At 46.5% G+C, this 10,000-nt stretch overlaps 1 protein-coding gene across 3 annotated transcripts in view; it reads right to left on the reverse strand.

Moving 5' to 3' along the window:
* The window catches only part of LOC138364267 (uncharacterized), a 405,233-nt gene that overhangs the window by 65,161 nt on the left and 330,072 nt on the right, over positions 1–10,000 (reverse strand). The window lies entirely within an intron of this gene.

Below are 10,000 nucleotides of genomic sequence, written 5' to 3' on the forward strand. Positions count from 1 at the left end.
ACCAGCAGCAGGGGAGGCGAGGGCAGGAACGTGAGGACTGTAATACCACAGGGGAAGACTTAACAAGAAAGTGGACCAGGATGAGCTGGAGATAATCACTACCCAAGATCACAGCCTCCGAGTCTGCACGGACACTGAGAGAGAGAGAGAGAGAGGGGGGGGGGGGGGGTGGAGAAGTTAATTACCGACCACTGGGATGTGTTGGCTCATTCACACCAACAAGCTGTCGTCACAACAATGGTTCTCCTACGGGCTCACCATAGCCCGTGCTACTTGGAACTGCTTGTTCCAAGTAGCGAATCTTTAACAACAATGATTCTCCCAGCAGATCGAGAGGAAGAATCAACTCGTACAACCTGGCTTTGGCACAAGAGAATCCAAGCCTTCTCCACCAGCCATGGTTCTGCCATCAATGACGGCTGGCAACTGATGGCAGGAACATAGCCCTCAGCTTATATATATATATATATATATATATATATATATATATATATATATATATATATATATATATATATATATATATATATATATATATATATTAGTATATTTTGGTAGCAGTCTTTCCTGTAGACATATATTATTAAATATGACCGAAAAAGTAAGATTAATAATTCTAACACGAATTTTCTCAATCTTTCGTACATTACGCTTCACTGTTGGAGGTAAATCAAAAATCACTTCTCCAAAATTCATTTTTATTTCTAGTCTGACGCGACACGGGCGCGTTTCGTAAAACTTATTACATTTTCAAAGACTTCACAAATACACAACTGATTAGAACTTACGTATCTCTGATTTTATATCTACATTTGAGTGAGGTGGGAGGGGTGATGTGGCATTAACACAAGACAGAACAAGAGGGGATATTAATAGGGTATTAAAAGTATCAACACAAGACAGAACAGAAACAATGGGTATTGAATAGAAGTGTTTGTAGAAAGCCTATTGGTCCATATTTCTTGATGCTTCTATATTGGAGCGGAGTCTTGAGGTGGGTAGAATATAGTTGTGCAATAATTGGCTGTTGATTGCTGGTGTTGACTTCTTGATGTGTAGTGCCTCGCAAATCATCGATAGATACAGCGATAGCAGGCGGCTTGACGTTTGCGAGGCACTACACATCAAGAAGTCAACACCAGCAATCAACAGCCAATTATTGCACAACTATATTCTACCCACCTCAAGACTCCGCTCCAATATAGAAGCATCAAGAAATATGGACCAATAGGCTTTCTACAAACACTTCTATTCAATACCCATTGTTTCTGTTCTGTCTTGTGTTGATACTTTTAATACCCTATTAATATCCCCTCTTGTTCTGTCTTGTGTTAATGCCACATCACCCCTCCCACCTCACTCAAATGTAGATATAAAATCAGAGATACGTAAGTTCTAATCAGTTGTGTATTTGTGAAGTACTTTGAAAATGTAATAAGTTTTACGAAACGCGCCCGTGTCGCGTCAGACTAGAAATAAAAATGAATTTTGGAGAAGTGATTTTTGATTTACCTCCAACAGTGAAGCGTAATGTACGAAAGATTGAGAAAATTCGTGTTAGAATTATTAATCTTACTTTTTCGGTCATATTTAATAATATATATATATATATATATATATATATATATATATATATATATATATATATATATATATATATATATATATATATATATATATATATATACCTGAGGACTAAAGTTCTCACTGCTTATGTTACCTTTGGTTCCTGGTCAGACAAGATATAACCCATCAGTGGTTGGATCCCAAAAGAGCAGTGTCACAGCTGTCAATTGCTGTCAAATCCCTTGGTGGGGGGGGGGCAATAATCTGACAACATATGACAACATTCTTTTTTTTGCACTGAACATTGCAGGCGCCTGTGGCCAGGTATGGCACCTTTGGAGTGCCATGAGGCACTCTCTATGTCAAGCTTCATCTACCACCCATACCTGTCTCTTGTGGCGCAGTGGTAACATGCTCGACCGGCGCCTCGCCACCGATTTGTCTAGGTTCGAGTCCAATACACGAGGGCATTAAAAGGAAACTCTCTTAAGAGGATTCAGTTGAATCCCTGACTCAAGAGTACAGGTTCGAGGCCTCGTCATGCCTCTTTAATGACTCTCTCATTGATACGCGATAATGTGATTTATTTGTGCCAGGGAGGATTGTTCGGTCATTAGTCATTAACTGCTTCACCACTCTACTCCCAGCAGTAATTGGGTACCTGGTTCATCAACCGATTGGTTGATAGAGTTCCAGGGAAAACTAATGGATAAGGGATGAGAAAGCTCTCTCCACAGGATTCATAAGTCGTCTATTCCTGTACTCCCCTGTGTGTATATATGTGTGTGTATATATATAATTATACACAACCACAACCACACCACCCACAACCACAACCACAACCACAACCACACCACCCACAACCACAACCACACCACCCACAACCACAACCACAACCACAACCACACCACCCACAACCACAACCACAACCACACCACCCACAACCACAACCACACCACCACAACCACAACCACAACCACAACCACACCACCCACAACCACAACCACAACCACCCACAACCACAACCACAACCACCCACAACCACAACCACACACCCACAACCACACCACAACCACAACCACAACCACAACCACACCACCCACAACCACACCACCCACAACCACAACCACAACCACACCACCCACAACCACAACCACAACCACACCACCCACAACCACAACCACAACCACACCACCCACAACCACAACCACAACCACAACAGTTGCCCGGGCAACAAGCAGCACGCTCCGACACAATACAACTTGCTCAGAGCAATATTCACCCTCATATCCCTCCTCACCCAAGAACCAGTCACCACCCGCCCCCCACCACCACCTTTCCCATCTAAAGACCTCACCAAACACGTAATTGTCGACCTGTTACAGCTTGTTTATGACGCAGTAGAGGCGAACGACCCTTAAGATGTGGTGACGGAAGAGCGGGTCTTGATCAGGACGAGTTTCTGGTGACACACACACACACACACACACACACACACACACACACACACACACACACACACACACACACACACACACACACACACACACACACACACACACACACACACACACACACACACACACACACACACATACACACAAACATATATATATATATATATATATATATATATATATATATATATATATATATATATATATATATATATATGTTAGGGACAATATATTGTGCCGAATATTGCTAATATATAACAATATTCTTATTTTGAATGAACAGCAAGTTAAAATTGATGTATGCGTCTTTGGGGTCGACCGCTGGATGGAATGGACTTGACCTGAAGACCGGGTTACATAAACAGGAGGTTTGGCTCGTGCCTGGAATCACTTTCGGCCTTTGTTTATGGGGATTGAACGCCGACCTGCATGAAGCGAGACCGTCGCTCTACCGTCCACCTTAAGTGGTTGGGCATCTTACAAAATATTGTAGCCAATAATATTGGAAACAAATAACAGAAATGTTATTAAAAGAAATTATAATGATTGAGTGTTCAATAAACCCTTGAACTATATGTTTAACACTTCTCTAACCCTGTCCATGGAGGACAGAAGAAAATGTATATATGCTGGTTAGCATTGTAAATGGCTGGCCACGTCTGTGGTAGAAAAAAAAATTACATTAATTAATTTATTTGTGTTGAACTAGTGGGAGTCTTAATGACCATCAAACGAAGGGAGCCACCAAGTGAACAATCACGGCTGGTAATTAAAGATTTGATTGATTAGGATTAAGCCAATCAGCAGGTGGCATGGGCATGAATAGCCCGTGGAAATGAAAGAAAACGGACAATAATAAATACACGTGCGACAATGAGCACGAAAACGGACATATAACAAGGTCTAACTCAAAAAAAAAGGAATACGGGCGCCTTTGTGCAGCGAGTATTTAATTCTACAATAATTCATTGTGTCAGGGGGACAGGCAGACAGTTTATATATACAGTAAGGGGGGGGGGGGTGAAGGCCTAGGTACTTAGGCCTACGTTACGTGGTGACTGTGAGCACGTAGGCACGGTGCACTGTTACTTACACACAGTAAACTAGTCTCCCCCCCCCTGCCACGCCATGAACAACACCACACATCTTAAGATGTGCATCTTAAGATGTGCATCTTAAGATGTGCATCTTAAGATGTGCATCTGATGGTAATTATTGCCTCAGTAATGTTGCTTTTAAATTGGTGTTCCTGAGACGTGCAAGTTCAGTAGTGAGTTTTATTATTATTATTATTATTATTATTATTATTATTATTATTATTATTATTATTTGTTTACTTACAATAATTATTATTAATTGTGTTTCAATTTTAGTGTGGCTTGTGTTGGTAACTATGGCAACGACAACAGAATATTGGGCACGGGAGATGTAGTCTACGTCAGGCAAGCTCAGCCAACTGTCAACAACCAGTCAACTGTCAACAGCCAGCCAACTGTCAACAGCCAGCCAACTGTCAACAGCCAGCCAACTGTCAACAGCCAGCCAACTGTCAACAGCCAGCCAACTGTCAACAGCCAGCCAACTGTCAACACCCAGCCAACTGTCAACACCCAGCCAACAGTCAAGAGCCAGCCAACTGCCAAGAGCCAGCCAACTGTCAAGAGCCAGCCAACTGTCAAGAGCCAGCCAACTGTCAAGAGCCAGCCAACTGCCAAGAGCCAGCCAACAGTCAAGAGCCAGCCAACTGTCAAGAGCCAGCCAACTGTCAACAGCCAGCCAACAGTCAAGAGCCAGCCAACTGTCAAGAGCCAGCCAACTGTCAACAGCTAGCCAACTGTCAAGAGCCACCCAACTGTCAGGAGCAAGCCAACTGTCAAGAGCCAGCCAACTGTCAACAACCAGCCAACTCTCAAGAGCCAGCCAACTGCCAACAGCAAGCCAACTGTCAACAACCAGCAAACTGTCAACGGCCAGCCAACTGTCAAGAGCCAGCAAACTGTCAACAACCAGTCAACTGTCAACAACCAGCCAAATGTCAAGAGCCAGCCAACTGTCAACAGCCAGCCAACTGTCAACAGCCAGCCAACTGTCAACAACCAGCTAACTGTCAACAGCCAGCCAACTGTCAAGAGCCAGCAAACTGTCAACAACCAGTCAACTGTCAACAACCAGCCAAATGTCAAGAGCCAGCCAACTGTCAAGAGCCAGCAATTTGTCAAAAACCAGTCAACTGTCAACAGCTAGCCACCTGTCAAGAGTCAGCCAACTGTCAACAACCAGTCAACTGTCAAGAGCCAGCCAACTGTCAACAACCAGTCAACTGTCAAGAGCCAGCCAACTGTCAAGAGCCAGCCAACTGTCAACAGCTAGCCAACTGTCAAGAGCCAGCCAACTGTCAACAACCAGTCAACTGTCAAGAGCCAGCCAACTGTCAAGAGCCAGCCAACTGTCAAGAGCCAGCCAACAGTCAAGAGCCAGCCATCTGTCAACAGCTAGCCAACTGTCAAGAGCCAGCCAACTGTCAACAACCAGTGCAACTGTCAAGAGCCAGCCAACTGTCAAGAGCCAGCCAACTGTCAAGAGCCAGCCAACTGTCAACAGCTAGCCAACTGTCAAGAGCCAGCCAACTGTCAGGAGCCAGCCAACTGTCAACAACCAGCCAACTGTCAACAACCAGCCAACTCTCAAGAGCCAGCCAACTGCCAACAGAAAGCCAACTGTCAACAACCAGCTAACTGTCAACAGCCAGCCAACTGTCAAGAGCCAGCAAACTGTCAAGAGTGTGCCAACTCTCAAGATCCAGCCAACTGTCAACAACTAGTCAACGGTCAACTAACCAGCCGACTGTCAGGAGCCAACCGACTGTCAAGAGCCAGCCAACTGTCAACAACTAGTCAACGGTCAACAACCATCCGACTGTCAGGAGTCAACCGACTGTCAAGAGCCAGCCAACTGTCAAGAGCTAGCCAACTGTCAAGAGCCAGTCAACTGTCAACAGCCAGTCAACTGTCAAAAGCCAGCCAACTGTCAAAAGCCAGCCAACTGTCAAAAGCCAACCAACTGTCAACAGCCAGACAACTGCCAACAGCCAGTCAACTGCCAACAGCTAGCCAACTGTCAAGAGCCAGTCAACTGCCAACAGCCAGTCAACTGTCAAGAGCCAGCCAATTGTCAACAGCCAGACAACTGCCAACAGCCAGCCAACTGTCAAGAGCCAGTCAACTGTCAAGAGCCAGCCAATTGTCAACAGCCAGACAACTGCCAACAGCCAGCCAACTGTCAAGAGCCAACCAACTGTCAAGAGCCAGCCAACTGTCAACAACCTGCCAACTGTCAAAATCCACCCAACTGCCAACAGCCAGCCAACTGTCAACTGCCAATCAACTGCCAACAGCCAGCCAACTGTCAAGAGCCAGCCAACTGTCAACAGCTAGTCAACTGCCAACAGCCAGCCAACTGTCAAGAGCCAGCCAACTGTCAAAAGTCAGCCAACTGTCAACAGCCACCCAACTGCCAACAGCCAGTCAACAGCCAGTCAACTGTCAACAGCCCAGTCAACTGTTAACAGCCAGTCAACTGTTAACAGCCAGTCAACTGTTAACAGCCAGTCAACTGTCAACAACCAGTTAACTGCCAACAGCCAGTCAACTGTCAACAGCCAGCCAACTATCAACAGCCAGCCAACATTGCAGGCTACACAACACCAGACTACACAACACCAGCCTACACAACACCAGCCTACACAACACCAAGCTACACAACACCAGGCTACACAACACCAGGCTACACAACACCAGGCTACACAACACCAGGCTACACAACACCAGGCTACACAACACCAAGCTACACAACACCAGGCTACACAACACCAGGCTACACAACACCAGGCTGCACAACACCAAGCTACACAACACCAGGCTACACAATACCAAGCTACACAACACCAGGCTACACAACACCAGGCTACACAACACCAAACTACACAACACCAGGCTACACAACACCAGGCTACACAACACCAGGCTACACAACACCAGGCTACACAACACCAGGCTACACAACACCTGGCTACTCAACACCAGGCTACACAACACCAGGCTACACAACACCAGGCTACACAACACCAGGCTACACAACACCAGCCTACACAACACCAGGCTACACAACACCAGGCTACACAACACCAGGCTACACAACACCAGCCTACACAACACCAGGCTACACAACACCAGGCTACACAACACCAGGCTACACAACACCAGGCTACTCAACACCAGGCTACACAACACCAGGCTACTCAACACCAGGCTACACAACACCAGGCTACACAACACCAGGCTACACAAGACCAGGCTACACAACACCAGGCTACACAACACCAGGCTACACAACACCAGGCTACACAACACCAGCCTACACAACACCAGGCTACACAACACCAGGCTACACAACACCAGGCTACTCAACACCAGGCTACACAACACAAGGCTACACAACACCAGCCTACACAACACCAGGCTACACAACACCAGGCTACACAACACCAGGCTACACTACACCAGCCTACACAACACCAGGCTACTCAACATCAGGCTACACAACACCAGGCTACACAACACCAGGCTGCACAACACCAGCCTACACAAAACAAGGCTACACAACACCAGGCTACACATCACAAGGCTACACAACACCAGGCTACACAACACCAGGCTACACAACACCAGGCTACACAACGCCAGGCTACACAACACCAGGCTACTCAACACCAGGCTACACAACACCAGGCTACACAACACCAGGCTACACAACACCAGGCTACACAACACCAGCCTACACAACACAAGGCTACACAACACCAGGCTACACAACACCAGGCTACACAACATCAGGCTACTCAACACCAGGCTACACAACACCAGGCTACTCAACACCAGGCTACACAACACCAGGCTACACAAGACCAGGCTACACAAGACCAGGCTACACAACACCAGGCTACACAACACCAGGCTACACAACACCAGGCTACACAACACCAGCCTACACAACACAAGGCTACACAACACCAGGCTACACAACACCAGGCTACACAACACCAGGCTACTCAACACCAGGCTACACAACACAAGGCTACACAACACCAGCCTACACAACACCAGGCTACACAACACCAGGCTACACAACACCAGGCTACACAACACCAGGCTACACAACACCAGGCTACACTACACCAGCCTACACAACACCAGGCTACACAACACCAGGCTACACAACACCAGGCTACACAACACCAGGCTACACTACACCAGCCTACACAACACCAGGCTACACAACACCAGGCTACACAACACCAGGCTACACAACACCAGGCTACTCAACACCAGGCTACACAACACAAGGCTACACAACACCAGCCTACACAACACCAGGCTACACAACACCAGCCTACACAACACCAGCCTACACAACACCAGGCTACACAACACCAGGCTACACTACACCAGCCTACACAACACCAGCCTACACAACACCAGGCTACACAACACCAGGCTACACAACACCAGGCTACACTACACCAGCCTACACATCACCAGGCTACACAACACCAGCCTACACATCACCAGGCTACACTACACCAGGCTACACAACACCAGGCTACACTACACCAGGCTACACTACACCAGGCTACACAACACCAGGCTACACAACACCAGGCTACACAACACCAGGCTACACTACACCAGGCTACACAACACCAGCCTACACTACACCAGGCTACACAACACCAGCCTACACAACACCAGGCTACACAACACCAGGCTACACAACACCAGGCTACACTACACCAGCCTACACATCACCAGGCTACACTACACCAGCCTACACAACACCAGCCTACACATCACCAGGCTACACAACACCAGGCTACACAACACCAGGCTACACTACACCAGCCTACACATCACCAGGCTACACTACACCAGCCTACACATCACCAGGCTACACAACACCAGCCTACACAACACCAGCCTACACAACACCAGGCTACACAACACCAGGCTACACAACACCAGGCTACACTACACCAGCCTACACAACACCAGTCAACTTCCTTCCTAAGTGAAGGAAATCATAAGAAATATAAAGAATATTATTAATAACGATAATAGTTAAGAACTTAACTGTTATTATTACTGTTGTCTTAATATTAAATTTTAGTGAAGGTGCGCAACAAAACGAGAATAACAGAGTTATTACCTAATAACACCTTGTCACGCCAAGATAATCTGACTCAGTAGACTGTTAATATATGCACACAGCACCGTCAATCTCTGATTGGAGCGACCCCAATCCCTTAAACACAATACCAGATCTCAGACTACGATAATTTAATCCAAATAATACGATTCCTCTCTTAAAATCAACAATGCCTGCAGTACGACAACTTAAACCAGCCGGGCACGAAGGCCACCAGCCGAGTGTGTGTGTGTGTGTACGATAATTTAGATACTCGCACTAGTTGGTTAAGACAATATGAACTGGCGCCACTCAATCTACATATTAGGAACGTGTGTGTGGCCCACCAGCTGCCGACATAACCATCCCTCGCACCCTACCTGTAATTTGCAACCTCACCCTTCACCTGTATCATAACAATTTTCGCCTCTAAATTTCGGCAGGAAGCTCCACGCGCCCTGGGAGATGGAATGGAGGTCGAGATATTTCGTGTAGCTAATTATACTCTCGCTAGAAGTCCCTGTAAGACCTACTCCGGACCTGACATGCAGGGGGATCACCGGGAAATTTAATACGATTCGATTCTCTACACACAATTTGCCGAGAAATTTAGTGGAGGCTATTCGATTACCCGTCACGTTTTTGGCGGGAAATTTATGACGCCTATTATTATCTACGTGTTTCCCCGCCAAGAAATTTGAAAATAGGATTTTTCTGTTTGCCCCCAAATGTAAACA

The sequence above is a fragment of the Procambarus clarkii genome, chromosome 13 (genome assembly GCF_040958095.1).
Source record: "Procambarus clarkii isolate CNS0578487 chromosome 13, FALCON_Pclarkii_2.0, whole genome shotgun sequence".
In the NCBI taxonomy this organism is placed as follows: Eukaryota; Metazoa; Arthropoda; class Malacostraca; order Decapoda; family Cambaridae; genus Procambarus; species Procambarus clarkii.